Here is a 17,137-nt window from a genome sequence, read left to right as displayed (position 1 = left end):
TCTGCTCTTGGGACTGTGGAGAGCACAGTCCTTGTTCTTGAAGAGCAAGACACTCAGAGAAACTGTCAAGGTAGGAGACTTGCGTGCTGAATCATGGGATACCCATTTAGTTGACCTGAGCTGCCAGTGTGGGTTAGCATCAGCAGGGGAGACTTTGTGAGGAGGTCTGACTAGCAAGAACTTTATATCTGGAAGTTGAAAAACATCATGCATGAATTTAAAGTTTCAACTGATTTCATCTAAATCCAGAATCTTTGGAAGAGAGATCGGCTTGTATTCTCTTGTAGAGTTGATCAAATAAGTTTGAGATGTGTTTAAAGTTTTCTGTTGAGGGGTGCCCGAGTGGCTCAGTTGGTTAAGCATCTGCCTTTGGCTCAGGTCATGATCCTGGAGTCCCGGGATCAAGCCCCAGGTAGGGCTCCCTGCTCAGTGCAGAGTCTGCTTCTTCCTCTCCCTCTACCCCTCCCCCTGCTCCTTCTGTCTGTCTGTCTCTCTCTCGCTTACTCTTTCTCTCTTAAATAAATAAAATCTTAAAAAAAAGTTTTCTGTTGAATTGCTATTTTCATCAGCCCTTGAGTCTCCTTGGATTAGGACCAGCTGGTGTGATATGAAAGCGCCATGGCTACACTCAGCGGCCACAGGGCTGCTTCTCTCCCTCTGCCTGGTCTCCCCTCGTCCTCCAGCATGGGCTCCTTACAGTGTCCTGCACCAGTTTTGTTGCCACAAGTCATCATAGGGTTTTTTCCTGAGGGGGCCTTAGTTTCGATTGCACACAGAGGCTGTTTGTGTGCTCCTCATTTTGAAGGCGGGGGCAGGGAACTGTGGCATCCTGCACCCAGGATAGCCCCTGGAAAATGGCCAGCCCGGAATGCCTGTTGCTGAGCGAGATGGCTGGATGGGTGGGTGTGGAGAACCCTCCTCCTCTTCTCAGTTCCTCATGCCCTTATTCCATCTTCCTATTGAAACTGAGAGAGAGGATGAAAATGAGGTAGATGTTTGGTTTGCCAAAAACAAAGGAAGAATTTAAGCAGGATCACATCAATTTGTCGTCTCCATTTTCCAATGAGACCAAACTGAGACTGAATAGACCAGAATAAAGTTGATTGGGTTTAGAGGCAGTAGGACAAGGGCGGGCCATGGTAAGCCTTTGTTAGAAGGAATTTCAGAAATAGCATTGTCACTTCTTTAGATTTTAAAAAGAACTCACAATCCATTTTTCGATTAAAATCTCCTGATTTTTTTTAAAAAAAGATTTTATTTGAGAGAGAGAGAGAGAGTGCAAGTGCGTGAGCAGTGGGAGGGGTGGAAGGAGAGACAGAGACAGAATCCCAAGCAGACTTCCCGCTGAGCGTGGAGCCCGACAGAGGGCTCGATCCCATGACTCCAAGATCATGACCTGAGCCGAAATCAAGAGTCAGACCCTTAACCCACCGAGCCACCCAGGTGCCCCTAAAATCTCCTGAGTTTTAAGAAATGCTGGCCATCTTTTTTTAAACTTTATGTGATCCAACAAAATCTCTGCAGGCTGGATATGGCCCCAGGATTTCTAGGGTATAATTTCTGGACCTTCTGGTCCTTTACCAACCCAGCAAACACAACAGCAGTGGGGTGGGAATTTTGAGGTAGCAAGACTTTTTTAAAAATCTGACTATCACATCTGAAAGAGAGGAGACCAAGGTGCCTTTCACAGAGACAAGGGTTCATGATGGGTTCTCCACATTCTTGCCAGGTTTTTCGGTGGCCTCTTTGTGATAAGGACACGGACGATAGCTCGGCCATGGGAAAGATGGCCAGCTCAGCAGTGCGGCTGGTGTGCTGTTTGCGCGGAGGGCACTGGTGTACTCCAATCTAATTATTTAAGGCTTCATGGCTAACAAGGGCATGGTGCAACTGGAAAGAGCACATTGGTCCTTGGTGCATGAAATCATTAGAATTGAAAGCTGTGCCTTCCTTTGATTTCCAATTTGGTTGAAACTGTATAGAAAATAGTGCACAATGGGGCGCCTGGGTGGCTCAGTCGTTAAGCGTCTGCCTTCGGCTCAGGTCATGGTCCCAGGGTCCTGGGATCGAGCCCCGCATCGGGCTCCCCGCTCAGCGGGAAGCCTGCTTCTCCCTCTCCCACTCCCCCTGCTTGTGTTCCCTCTCTGGCTGTCTTTCTGTCAAATAAATAAAATCTTAAAAAAAAAAGAAAATAGTGCACAAGATGGTGCATGGAGTAACATCTCCTGTTTACTGTTCTGTGACCTCTGACGTGTGATGGATTCATTCATTCAGGAACTCAAACTACCTATGAGGTGTCGAGCGGTATTCTAGTGCTGTGGATATAGCAGAGAACAAAACCTGGTTCCTGCTCCAGGAAGTGCATAGTCTAGCATGAGGACCCGGTAGTGTGCCTCACGGACTGGGACTTTTAAAAATCTGGCAAATCTGGTGGCGCCTGGGTGGCTCAGTCGTTAAGCGTCTGCCTTCGGCTCAGGTCATGGTCCCAGGGTCCTGGGATCGAGCCCCACATCGGGCTCCCTGCTCTGTGGGAAGCCTGCTTCTCCCTCTCCCATTCCCCCTGCTTGTGTTCTCTCTCTCGCTGTGTATCTCTGTCAAATAAACAAAATCTTTAAAAAAAATAAAAATAAAATAAAAATCCGGCAAATCACTGTTCTTTCCCAGCTCCCAGAGTTATGCCCTTGCTTGACTTATGGGTCAGAAGAGAAGTGGCAACTGAGGATGTCAGGGGAAAGGAGGCAGGGAGAGCGCTTATGTTCTGGGATATCAACAAGAAGTTCTGAGGTGGTCTTGGACCAAAAGTCCTGGCAGGGGGCATTTGGGTGGCTCAGTTGGTTAAGTGGCTGCCTTTGGCTCAGGCCATGATCTCAGGGTCCTGGGATCGAGTCCCGTGTCAAGCTCCCTCCTCAGTGGGGAGTCTGCTTCTCTCTCTCCCTCTGCCCCTTCCCCCTGCTCGTTCTCTCTCATAAATAAATAAAATCTTAAAAAAAAAGTCCTGGCAGATTTTGCTTCCTGGGGGCCTCCTATGGCCTAGCAGCTCCCACGGCCTTTAGAATCCTCTGAGTATGTCCCTCGCTACTTTGCTTTGGGTCGACTTTGGAATTGATGAGGACACCCTGGAAGTCCTGTTGAAAATGCAACCCTTGGGATGTTTATTTCTTAACTCAGGAAGGCCCGGGGGATAAAGAATAAAATGTCTTCACTGCAGACTCACTTAGCTGTACATGCTACTCACAGCTTCTACTCACCGAGCATAGCAGATACAGTGCAGAAGCTCCTTGTGCCCTATTTGGAACTGTCTGCATTTAATCCTATTAAAGAAGTAAAGGCTATTGGACTGATTACCAAGGATGCTCCTCAGAGTCTATTCTGTTCTTTGTTTTGTATTGGTACATTGTTAGCCAAGTCACCACATAAGGAAATTACACCATTGCTTCTTGTCGCCATTATCGAAAGAAGTCTTGTGAAGTTTGACTCGTAGCTCAATGTCAAAAATATTTGTTTATGGACTGTTTTGTCATGACTTCATGAGAAAGAAGCTGTGCTATATGACTAGGGAATTATACATCTTTTACTATGTTAGGGCCTCCTTAACAAACCAAAAATACTAAGACTTATCCAGATGGGAAGTTAGCTTTTGGATTCTGGTTTCTTCAGCGACTCAGGAATGAGTTATTATTCCTGTGATTTCTATTTCTGGGCTTACCACATATCCCTGCTGCACAGCCAAATGTGACCTGATGCTCATAATAATAAAGGAAATGAACAATTTTTTATTTGCCCTGGAGAAACACAAATGCTCATGTGTTCGGTGAAGTGGATCCCTCTTAGAAATGGTGAAATAACCATGCACAGTATATTGCTATAACTTGGCAACACAAGAGTGATAATACATTTCAATTTAACAAATTCAGGAATTTGCTAAGAATATAAAATGAAACAGAGCAAATATCAGAAATCTATCAATCAGTTTTTTTTTTTAAACAGCAATGTAAATCAAGGGAAAGCTTAAATACATTTTTATAAGCCAGCAGACCAAAGACTATTAGGAATATATAATGTATGCCCTCATTCAATCTATGCACACATATATAAATATATACATAAACACGTATAAATGCAAATAAAATATTTTCCTATTTTGGATACTTCTGAGTAAGTTTATGAGCTTTTTCTTGAACAGCAGTCAAAGTTTTTAGCTATATAAATGTAATATAACAATTATTTAATACCCAGATAAGTATACTTCACTGAGTTTCCAATTCAGGATAAACACCTATCTGTCAAGGACTGGGAGTCAGAAATCCATAACTCTTAGATGGGAAGTTAGAATATCTGAATTCTGATCTCAGTTTTACAAAGAGAAGCTTTGGGGGAGCTTTTTTTTTTTTTTTTTTTTTTTTTAAAGCCTTTCAGGGGTCTGAGTTTGCTCATCATAAGATGATTTTGGTGTAGGTGTAGAGGTACTTTCCATTTGTTTGGGATATCATGCAAATGTCTAGCCCCATTATTCATGCAGAGTAGATTCTCTGTACATGTGTTCTGCATTGATACTGAATCCTTTTTGGGAACAACTCATCTGATTCAGCATCTTTTTAAAGTAAACTCCACCCCCAATGTGGGGCTCGAACTCAACACCCCAGATCAACAGTCCCATGCTCCACTGATTGAGCCATCCAGGTGTCCCGTCGGCAGTCATCTTTAATGGACAGAAATACGGGACGCTGTCAAATGGCTCCAAGCACCCATGTAATATTGGTATGGGGCCAACTACTACCAAAGATAGTACCTACCTCATATGGTGGTTATGAGGACTGAGTTGCTCGATGCAATGCGCTTGTGTATACAGCCGAGCATGCAGTGAGGGTTCCAATTTTAGCAGTGAGAATTGCTAGTATCACCACTATGTGCCAGGCTCTGGGCTGGAATGCAAATTAAAACAGCCACGGTCTCTGCCCCTGTTGAAGTTATCATGTAGGGTGTGATTGCAAATTCCGGTGCCTACTAGGCCCGTCAGGACCCATAAATGTAAGAGGTGGGCTGGCCTCCGTGTGGCCTGGACCGCACACACCGGGTTGGAGCGCAGGGGCCATGTGGCCCTGGCAGGTTGTTGCCATCGGGGAACGAGGGCTCTTGTTGCCCAATCTTGTGTTTTAGGAGAAGTTAGGAATCTGGGTTATCATGTGAAGTCTCCCGACTTACAAGCAGTGACAATGAACGCCAATGGCCAACAAGCAAGTGCCTTAGGGGCTAAAACAACTGCAGGCTGGATGCTTGCTGCAAGGGTCTGTGTACAACTTCCGGACATGCGGTTGCAACAGCCCCAATTCCCCACTTTTCTGGGGGCAGCACAAACCAGATGAGGGCAAAGATCAGTTGTCAGTTAATGTTTAAGTCTTGGCTCCTCCACAGATTTCTGTAAGCTGGGAGTCTGCAGGGCACAACTGAACGTTAGGGACTCTAGTGACTCCGGAGGCAGGGGCTGGAACAGGACCGGGGAGGGGGCTGGGGAGGCCAGACGCCCAGGAGTCAGACGGTTACCTTTTGCCAGAGAACACAAGGACACTATAGAGCAGAGGTGGGTGAAGAGTTTAACACAATTTATTTTAGGCTTAAATAATCGACTAGGTCATCCAGTGTATGGTTTTTCATACATATGTCATTAGAGCTATGTGTCAATGAATGCTGATTTTATATGAATATAATCAACAAATTAAAGGATTTCACCAAAACCCAAATAAAAATGCCCTTTAAAACACAGCAGCCTTATTAACCTAATATGACACTGCTAGAATGGTTACAAATGATTGGCTTATTCAAAGGTGTCTACATCTTATAGCCAGTACACGATACAGTAGTAATTGTACAGCGTGCTGCCATTCTACTAGCTAAGAATTTCGGTTCAGTCCATTTTAAATACCCCCGACTGGGGCCTCTTATGAGCACCATCCACCTCTAAAGCGGCAAGCATTACCCCCTTTTAAGCACTAACAGCACCCCCCTCCCCCTAAAGCAACTACCGTATAGGGATTTTTTTTTTTCCATTTTTAGGTCATTTCATTGAAAAATTGGCAATAGCAACAAATATTAGATGAAGGGCTTTGTGTTTACAGATAAAATCTTCTGTGTTGCAGTATACTGTAGTGTTTGCAAAATTGGAAAAGATTTAATCAAAATAAGGTGATACACATGCATCAAAATATTAGTATTCTGAAGAAAAAATTTTTTCACAGAACTACAGAATTCCTCATTTGGGGAATTATTTAAATTTGCAGCAGATTTTAAAGATTTGTTGTTTTTTTTTTTTTTAAAATCAAGCTAGCAGTTTTGCATATACAAACATTATAATTGCTAATATACAAGAATCAGTGAAGGTCCCCCCACCCAGAATCCCTCCCCCCTCTTCTAGGGTGGTCACTTGAGACCCCTAGTATGTTAAATGCATTTGCAATATTCTGTTTGTGTTCTAAGAGGCAGAGCCTTATCAACATTTATTCTATTTTTCTGTTAGAATTTATACAGTGTTATTATTTACAGCAAAACTATAGATGTTTTAAAAAAGAAACAAATAGTGTTTATACCCTGACAGTTTGGGTCCAAGAAAAATAAGGCGAGCTGTTGTGGAGTTAGTAATTTTAGTGTTTCTCTGTGATTTCATCGTCCCATCTTCTGTCCGTTCTGGCGGCAGGAATTTCTTCCTTTTGTAAATGACACCAAATTACTTAAGATAAACTGTTAACAGCATGGCTTCTTGTATATACACTGCATTGCTAATTGCACACGCGCCAATCCTGGGAGTGAAAGTGAATTTCCATGCTCTGTAAATTGGCTCATGCTAAATTAAAATGTGGGTAGTTCTCTTTTTTTTTTCTTTTTGCATAAAAAAAAAAATCATGCCATTAATGTGTGGAAGCAGCAAACACACACCCCCTTCTCCGTGAATTTTTACTTCCTGCTGACATATCTTCCATGAATTTCTCAATACTGGCAGTAAAAACACATGATCCTGTGGAAAGAGAGACAATAGGTAATGAGTTTAGCCTGCTTGCTTGTTTTCCTTTTTTTTTTTTTTTTTTTAAAGAATTTGCCTAACCCTTCCTTGCCATTCAACAGAAAAGCCTGAGAGAATGGGGCGTCTACTTTCTAATGGGGGGGTTTCACAGGATGTTCTGACCAATGTGATCTGCTAGGACAAAGCCCTGAGGTGTACCCGCAAGCCCTTTGAAGGCAGTGACTTTTTTCTAGCTAACCCATGCTCTCCACAGCGCACTGATCACTGTCTTTGTGGTTTTCGAGATTGAGTTGGAAAAGACCCTCTTCGAGGGAGCCTGCCATCTCTGATCAGGTCACTCAGGTACTTGTGAAAGCCACCTCCAGCCCTTTGGGCCTCGTCTTATCTATAAAATGAGAGGGCTGACAGAGATGCTCTCTGGGATTTCGATCAACATCAAAATATCAGGGGTCTGGGGTTCTCATGGGCGTAAAGGGCTAGGGATACGGAGTCAGGATAAATTATTTCAGTAACGTCCGTACGTTTTATAACAAGTGTTCACTCCCCAAAGTGCAACCCATCTTTCAAAAAGGGAGAACAGCATCATTCCTTCATTACTCTGAAACTCCTTTTCCATGCGCAAATTAAAATTAAAGACTGTCTTCCACCGCTGCAAAGAATACTTTTTCCCTCCTCCTGCCCCACATCAGTCACAGACAAGATCGACTCATTATATTTGAGCTTCTTTATGGGGGCCGCGGACATCTTGTCTTACTGATAATCACGGCATAAAGTATCAGTGTTTTATAACCAGTCAATACAGTCAAAATAAATCAACAATTTTTGCTATGCACGCTTTCTTCATAAAACAAAATTTTCCTATAGTTCATCCTCCTCTTTCAGTGTGAAAAGGTGACACGCTTGAATGCCGTCTGAGAACAAGTCCTAGCCCCTAGAGAAAACCTGAGTAAGGCAAGAACAATTTTAGGAACAATCGTGCTCATTCACTGGTAAGCAACAGACCATTTCTACAGGTCTAGGGGCACCTTCAGAACTGTGCTTCTGTTGGGGCCCATGTGTCCTCAGTGACCTTGAGGTTGTTCACTTACCCCAGACAAGTTTCTTTCCCTTTTCCCTTTAAGATGGATCACCCAGGATACCTTGGCTCAGGTCAGCGTGTTAGTATAGCACTTCCTCTGTCTGCTCTACTAGGTTCTTGCTTCCTTTCTTGTATGAAAACTGCTACTAACCTCCATGCCCCAGGTCACTAATGCTTAGAGCCAAGAACATCAAAGTGTCAATTCCTTCTGGGGTGATTTCAATATTGCCCCCCCCCCCCGCCCCCCGCCGCACCCAACATGACTCTGCAGAAGTGGTAGAGAAAGAAAATGACTCATCTGGGCAGGCCGTGTCCCAGAAAGTGGGCAAATCCGAGTAAAATCAGGATTTTCTCCCCTGTTATTACCACTTATTCCTTATCTTCTGGGCACCAGGGTTCTTAGATGGCCCTGTGATAACGTGACCCCAGTGTTCCCCTTCTGTCTTCCTAGGGATGGGCCTCAGCAATTTTCTCTAGTTGAAGCCCCCCCCACTTTGTGCAGCTTAATTGATATATAATTTACATGCCATACAATTTATCTATTGTAAATATAGTCTGATAACTTTTAGGGAATTTATATAGATATGCAATCATCACTACGACCCAGTTGGACTTTTTTTGTTTTGCATCCTGTCTTCCAAAAGCCAATACAATTTCCCAGGTTAATCTTGCAATAAGAAGCAAGGTCTTCCTCTTATCACCTCAGTGCAAGCAAATTTTTTATAGAAAATCTTTTATAGAAATCTTTTATAGAAATATTGGATATGTTTGTATAATTTTTTTTAAAATGCTATTCATTATATCCATTTATATTCAGGTAGGATTTGAGTGATAGTTCAAAAAAAAAAATTGGGAGTGAGTTCCCCTTGTAAATCGCTTTTGTTCTTGGTCATGCAATCAGAGCGTGGAAGGTCATTCATTGGACAAAAGACCTTATACCAAGTACAGCGTTCTACAAAAAGCATGAGCGCCTTGGCCGAGGGACCGTAGGCCTATTATAAAATACTGACCTTGTACAAATTGTGATGAGAGCGCCATCTGATGGAAAAGTGTGAGGGCAGGAGCCATCGAGATGACATTTCAGAAATAGAATTTGAGTCCTTTTCCCTTTTGGGGTTTAGGTAATACATGAGATAGAAGCCTCTGCATTTAGCAATCTGTCTTTGGGTTTTGCATGCTTTTCAAACCCAAAGATAGTAGAAAACAACTCAGAAAAACAAACATTCCTTTTAGTCATTCCACTATAATTTTTTTTTAATTTTAAGAAACATTTTTCATGTATAGAAAAACAGCTATTCAGTGGATTTTCATGGAAGTTTATATTTTACAGATGAATGTTGTGCTTTCCATATCCATTTTCAAGTCAGGGGTATGCTTGAGCTTCGAACCACCATTTCCTTTATAAGTCCACATACAGTGGTTTTTGGCCCCTAGTGCCCAGCTTAAAAACAAAAATCACCCATCTTTAGCTTGATATATGAAGCTCTCTGCAGTTCAGCCCAATCAGCCTCAATGCCTACGACTCTTCAGTGAAAAGCTTTGTTTCACAATTTCCAGTGGTTCTCAAACTTGGGTGCATATTACAATGATCTGGGAGGCTTAAAAAACAAAACTAAGCTAAACCCAGTAGCCAGGCTACATCCCATGACAATTTATTTGGAATTTCTTGGGGTGGAGCCCAACATCAAAAAACATTGAAAAAAACTCTCTAGATTATTTGAATGTTCAACCAAGTTTAAGAGCCAGTGATATATTCTAGAACACTGCTTCTCGAAGTTTAATGTCCTCATGTATCACCCAAGGGATCTTCAAATGTGGATTCTGATTCAGGAGGTCAGGGTAAACCCAGAGACGCTGCATTTCTAACAAGACCCCCGGGTGATGTTGATACTCCACAGACCACACTAGGAGGAGCTAGACTGCATGTCAGTCATCAACACATGGGTTTCCAACTTCCTTTTCTTTGCTCATGATTTTGTATCCACCTATACTTCTCTTACCCTAATCTTCACCTATATTAACTCCTCTCTATCCTTCAAGTTTGTGTCAAATGTCATCTCCATGGAAGTTCAGGCTGTGCTCTCCCTAAGGAGATCCGCCTTGGCAGGGTAACTCTTATTCATCTTTAGACTTTGCTTGTTACAGCTTTAGGAGAGAAAGCCTTTTCTGATACGCCTTCCTAATAGCCTACCGAGAACGTAGATTTGTTACTGTGTTTCTTTCTCTTCCTACCCATCTCTCTTTCCTTCCCTTCTCTTTGTCTCTCTCATTATAGAAGTCATGGGGCTAAGAACATTTTTTTTCTAAGCATTAATTCTAGTTACTTCATGTAATCATAATAAAAACTACAGTGCAACTTAAAAATAACTCCCAGTTCATGTAGATTTGTTCAACTGCTACCAGTAAGTGGGGCTTTTTTGAGTTTTTTTTTTTTTTTTCTAGTGACCTGTGATTTTTAAAATAGGGCCAGTTAAAAAAATACAGGGAAAATATTGATCTATATATTGGTAGTAAAAAACATACAGCACTAATAAAATTGTACAGCTATTATTATTAAATGTTATGTGCCAGGCACTGCTGTGGAGTGGCTTAGCTCATTTAATATTAGTAACAATAAGGTACTGTTGTATCTTCCATTTTACAGATAAGGAAATAGAGCTCAGAGCTATAAAACAAGCACAAGTTTGCACACTTAGTACATAGTAGAGCGAGAAACAGAAGTCAAGCCACCTGACTCTAGAACCCTTGCTCTTCACCTCAAAGCCAAGGCTTTTGTTTAATTAGGGATTTTTTAATTTTTATTTATTTATTTATTTATTATTTATTTATTTTTCAATTTCACAACATCATTTATTGATATTATATATATTTAAATAGTATGGTATAGCGCTTAGCAGAGAAGCTTATGATTACAGCAATACATAGGTAGTGAAAACACTAAAAGAATGAACAATTAGATGAGGGAGTAATCAATACTAAAGTTAAGGAATGACAATCACCTTCTAAGATAACTTTGATTTAAAAAAAATCTCAAATTTTTTTTTTAGTACGCAATATATTCACATGGCTCAAATACCAAAAAGCTTAAAAGTTCACAAGGGGTTTTTCCCCCACATTAATTAGGGATTTTTTTAAAGGGTAAGAAAAATAAAAACAAAACTATATAAAAACATATCTACTCCAAATAAATTCAGGGAAAATCTTTAGGAGTGAAGAAATTCAGGCTGCACCTCGGACTTCTGGGAAGCAGAATCAGGAGAATCTGCTGGGTGAAAATCCAGACCTGTCATTAACTATGACCACTGGGGTTTCACTGTCTCTCTCTCTTCATGCATTAGTAAAGAGGAATGAGAATGCCTGTCTTAAAATTTCCCCTGGAATTTCTCTGCATGTGATATTAGTTTACACTTCAGAATACTTTCAGTTATCCCTGATTTCTCAGAGAACATCAGTGATACTGCTGTTCCAACTTCTCCCACTGTTCCTGGCACCCCTCACATCTTCGTCTACTTGCCACTGATCTAGGCTCGTCGAGGTGCTCTTCTGGGCTGTCTTAATTCTACTAACAGCTGAACTTGCCCAGTGCTTACTATGGGCTTGCCTGTCGCTATTTAAAGTGATTTACTTGTATTAACTCAGTTAACTCTCCCAACAACTCCTTGAGGTATGTTATTCTTATCCCAGTAGAGGTGAGGAAATTAAGGCACAGAACCAGTCTAAGTTCACCTAGCTAGTAAGCTCCCCGGCAATTCCCTCCACTCAGGCCATTTCATTTCTCCCCCAAATACCAAAAACGACCACACTATGATCTCTAGCCCAGAGTTGTCTCCCTAATCATTGACGAATGTCGAGGGCCCTGCATGTTGACCATTTACGAAGCTACTTCATCACCCAGGCTACGTCAATCCCTACTTTGTTTTTGTGTCTTAGGTTCTATGATTTTGTTAAATAATTACCTATATACAAGCAACCCTGATGTCTTCAACTCTCACCCTTCCCTCCCAACACAGAACTAATCTGGTTCCTCAAATCTGTTCTCTCCTTTTCATTCTCTCTGCCCCGGTTCAGGCCCTCATCTGTGTCTCAGAACCGAGGCCCTTGTGTTCAAACTCTGTCCTCCCTCTACTACTGCTAGGGTTACCTAAATCTTATATTATTCTCCTATACAAAGCTTCCAGGGGTACCCCACAGTATCCAGGATAAGGGCCAAACTCCTGAGCAAAGGTCATCTGATTCTCCATACTGCCCTATCTCAAATGCTACTCTTTCTTCAAAAACTAGTCCAAATATGCACTTCCAAGAAACTTTAAAAGGTCTCCTCTGTTGGAGGTAATTATATCTTCCAGTGGATGCCCTGAGCATTCTGTTTCTATCTTTTATTACATTTATGTATTTTGATTTGTGTGACTTATGATCATGTGTGCCCCTTGGACTATACTGTAAACTTAAAATGGGCAGGAGTTCTCTCAGAGAATAATGTCAAACTGAGGATAATGTCTTACAACGTTGTACCCTCCCTACCACTTACACAGTGTGTCATAAGCCTTTGCACATAGTAGCTAAGAAGTAAAGGAGCTCCAGTTGGCTAAACATCTGCCTTCAGCCCAGGTCATGATCTCGGGGTCCTGGGACTGAGCCCCGCACTGGGCTTCCTGCTCAGCAGGGAGTCTGCTTCTCTCTCTCCCTCTGCCCCTTCCCACTGCTCGTTCTGTCTGCCTCTCAAATAAATAAAATCTTAAAAAAAAAAAGTAAAGGAGCTCTAAACGCACACAGTGACCTACTTACAAAAGCCTGTTAGCTAATCTACATTATAGGAACGTTTCTCTCATCCACTGCCATGAAACTGCATGGAATGAGCTATCCTGAGGTAAAACCAAACAAGTATGCTGCAGGGCTGAGGCTGAACATGTCGGCGATCTTAGATGAGAGGATATAGAATAGCTTGGAGATTTCTATAAAGGAAGAGGTCAGAGGCAACCTTTTAAACTCTATTCCACTTTAAAATCTTATTCCTCAGGACTCAATCCTGAGCTCCTTCTTTACTCCCTTTGACCCTCTCCCTAGATGATCACATCTGTTCTCTGGTATTCAACATTTATCTCTTTAGTGAGAACTCTTACATTTTTATAGGTGCAGCCCCAACCTTTCTGCGGAGCTCCAGACTTGTGCATCTAATACAGTACTTGGATGGCTCATAAGCACCCTCAAACCCAAGTCCAAGCCTCAGTGCTTGATGTTCTTTTTAAAACCCATTCTGCTTCTGTTCCTTTCTTTACTACCCAGTTGTGTAAGCCAGAAACCTGGGAGTCATTCTTGACTCAACCCTTCTTCTCATCCTCCCCTCAAGCTAATCCACCTGTTGATTTTCCTAAAACCACTGCCCAGGTCCTAGCCCTTGTCATGACTTCTGAGCGACCTTCCCCAGCTGCCAAAGATCTAAATATGTTTCTGCATTATTCTTGTATTGGCACTTGGATTTTGTATTTTCAGCCCTTAAACATCTGTCCCATCTCGTTCCCCCTTGCGGGATGAGACATTGGGAAGGGCAGGGACCGTGGAAGTTTTCTTCACCATTGTACATCTCCCTTTCCACTTTCAGACAGGTGGAAGTTCAAATATTTTTTGAAGGAATGAAAAAAATGAATCAACTTTCTGGCTCAGAAGAAGTGTTGCCTCTGGCAAGCGGGGTACTCTTGTCACACTCAGCTTCCATATGGCCGTGAGATCCTGAGCATTTCCCCCAAAGAGGTGTGGGACGCAGCTGGTCCACAGTCCTTTATGGTTTCTATCTGGGGACCTTCCCTTGCTACAACCTCACTAATCAGCCCTCTAATGGTATTTATGAAGTAAACATTTGGGGATTATGGCTACCTTAAAAATGAAGTTCTGCTTTGTTTTAAAAAAGAACAAAAATCTGAGTATTTTCATTGTGTAAAATACGAAGACATTTACTACAGTTTGCCTATGGACATCTATTTGATTCAAATTTGCTTTTAGTTCTTTAATCATCATCAAATACTAATTAACTATGAATACGAGTAATAGTTAAGAACTTAGGTTCCGGATAAGTTCAAATTTCATTCTTTTGTTCGTCAGCTCTATAGGACCTGGAGTAAATCATTTAACTTTTCTCAACCTCAGTCTCCTCATTAATAAAAAAGAGTAGCACTTACCTTATAGCATTGTTTTGGGGATTATATGTGGTAATGTATGTAATGATCTTACCTACTATTTGGCATAAGCAATCATTTGCTATATCATGACTATTATTCATAAATAATTTCAGTAATACAGCTAAGTGCAATAGAAAGGGCAGTAGGTGGAGAATCAATCATCTTGAGTTCAGGTCCTAGTTCTACCAATTCAGCTGTGTGACAGTAGAAATGTCATTGACCTCTCTGAGTCTTGGAATATTCATCTGTAGAAGGTAGCAAACAAAATTGGCCTGACCTCTCTAGAGGCTTGTTTGAAGGATTAAATAAGACAAAAATGTAAAAGCAGTTTGTAAACTACAAATCACTACATACTAGTACATTCTAGTACATTTGTACATACTATGTATGAATCTGTATAGCTGTTGTAAGCTATTTGCTTTTCCCTTAAAAACATTAAAAACAGGATGGCTGTGACTTGGTATTAAAAGCGGGTGCAGGGTTCAGATAGCTCAAAATAAAACTGGTTTTAAAATGAAAAATAAAAATTTTGATGTCACCATCTGAGACTCAGTGAAATTTGGCAGCATTCCATTTGCTTAGTCTTTTTTTAAAAAGGGCAGGCAGCAGGGCTATAAAAACTCTCAATATATTTGCAAATTGATTTTTCCAGAGCACACATTCAGTGTCGTGGAAATCCAGGTGGTGTTCTTGGACTCATTTCCTAAGTTCACTTATGGAAGGTAAATAAGCACCCTGGAGAGTAACGTGAGGCTTACAGTCAAATCACTGCTCTTTCCATCTGACGCATTAAGTTTGCTTTAGGCTGGAGTTATTTTCACATTCCTGTGACTTCTCTCTGAATTTCTCTCTTCTTTGAGTGGGGGAGCAAGTGAGCCAAAGCCCTGACAACTTCTTTACGGGGTGGGTTATTTGTCATTTGAAGGCCTCTTGTACATTTAGTGACCCTGTCCTGTCTGTATTCATTTACTCAGAAGGACCTAGAAGAATAGCACGGTTCTATTTTTTTGGCATCATTTACTCATAGATACTGGGTATATGTGGCTCTAGAAAAATGGCTCAGCTGGTGGGGGCGACCTCCTTGGTTCTTTACCACCCAGAGTCTGACGCTGACCGAACCAGCGGGCGAACTCTGAGGCGCATATTGAAGTTGACTGAACTCTCTTCTAGATTCATTTCACGTATCACTTATAACCGCTTCCGCAGACCAACTCAAGACCGCGGACTCACGCTTCGCGTTTTATGCAGCTACTGTGCGTACACGTGTCTTGCCCCAGGTTGGGCTGTCAGGCATGCACGAGAAGTGGGTCCGTTCTAGATACTGCGGCACAGATGCCGTGGGTCATTTTCTCCTGTCCCTCACCCTGCGTGAAAAGCAAGGCATGTTGATGTCTCCTGATTCAGCCTGCCTCTCCTTATCCTCACAGCCCAAGCCAGCGTCTATATAGTTTCCTATTCGGTTTTCTGCTCATCCGTGATGGCCACCTCCGGTTCGTTCTCTGCTTGCCCCTCGAGCGAGTGATGCAGAATGTACATTCAATCACACCCCGCCCCGCCCCGACGCTTTGCACAGCTTTCCTTCTGCTTTTAGTGACAGGCCAGAATCCCTACAGAGAGGCTCGTGAGGCCTGAAAACTCCCAGCTTTCCAGTCTCTGCAGACCCAAGGGCCAAACTCTCTGCCAGCTAAACTGACCTGTTCTCACGGCTCCTCCCTTCCTGCACCGCCCCCCCGCCCCCCCCCGCCTCCCCCCGCTGCCCCCCGGTCTGGTCTTTGCAGGGTGCTGCTATCTGCCTGGAGGGCTACCCTAGACACCGTCCAACTCCCCTCCTCCACCCAGTCACGTCCCGTGCAGTCCTTTAAACTGAGCTCAAACATTGTTTCTCAAGGAATCCCTGCCTGTCACTTCAGACCCGGGTCAGGTCTCCCGTCAACGTGGTTGAGAGTGTTGGCTCTGGTGGCAGGTTGGTATCCTATTTCTGCCACTTTTAATTTATGTGACATTGGGCAATTTGGGCCCTGTTTCCTCCCCTCTGACATGGGGATGATAAGGCCATCTCTCCAAAAGGGTTGGCTGTGAGAATTAAATGAAGAGCGGGATGGAACACTTGGAGGCGTAATATGTAGTAAATATGATTATTTCCAGAATGTTCTGCAGTTCTTGGTAGTTGTCTCAGTGCCAGTAAATACGGATATGATCAATTAGGACGAGTTAACATTAAATCTCCACAATGTAAGCTCAGGGAAGGCAAGTACCACACGACGTTGTTTACTAAGAGTTTCTCAGTACCTATGCAGAAAGCCTCATGAAAGGAAGTGAAATAAATCTTGGCGTGAATAAACACATGGTAAGGTTTTTTGAGGGGGAGGGGTTAGGAATTTATCTGGGCCTGCAGTAACAGGCACATACCCTCACCCCAATCCTAAATCTGAGGGAAAAAAAAAAGATGTGGTATATATACACAATGGAATATTACTCATTCATAAAAAAGAGTAAAATCTTGTCATTTGCAACATGGAGCTAGAGAGTATTATGCTAAGCAAAATAAGCCAGAGAAACACAAATACCATATGATTTTACTCATATGTGGACTTTAAGAAACAAAACAAATGAGCAAGTGGGGAAAAAAAAAAAAAAGGAAGAGAGAGGCAAACCAGGAAACAGACTCTGAACTATGGAGAACAAACTGATGGTTAGCAGCAGGGAGGTGGGTGGGGGGATGGGTGAAATAGGTGATGGGGACTAGGGAGTGTACTTGCTGTGATGAACACCAGGTGTGGAAATATTGAATCACTATATTGTACACCCGAAACCAGTATCACACTATGTTAACTAACTGGAATTAAAATAAAAAAAAAAAAAAAAAAAAAAGGA

The 17,137-nt window shown here is 42.3% G+C and overlaps 1 protein-coding gene across 1 annotated transcript in view; it reads right to left on the bottom strand.

Annotated features, from left to right (window-relative positions):
- Positions 1-5,579: 5,579 nt before the first annotated feature.
- Positions 5,580-17,137, bottom strand: part of ANK3 (ankyrin 3) — a 333,563-nt gene continuing 322,005 nt past the window's right edge. Inside the window, exon 46 of the mRNA XM_078076917.1 lies at positions 5,580-7,006. The gene's annotated coding sequence lies outside the window, so the exon portion shown is untranslated. The remainder of the gene's footprint in view (positions 7,007-17,137) is intronic.

This window comes from Halichoerus grypus, chromosome 7, assembly GCF_964656455.1.
Source record: "Halichoerus grypus chromosome 7, mHalGry1.hap1.1, whole genome shotgun sequence".
Taxonomy (NCBI): Eukaryota; Metazoa; Chordata; class Mammalia; order Carnivora; family Phocidae; genus Halichoerus; species Halichoerus grypus.
Note: the sequence above shows the minus strand (reverse complement) of the source record. Positions and strands in the feature narration are given on the sequence as shown.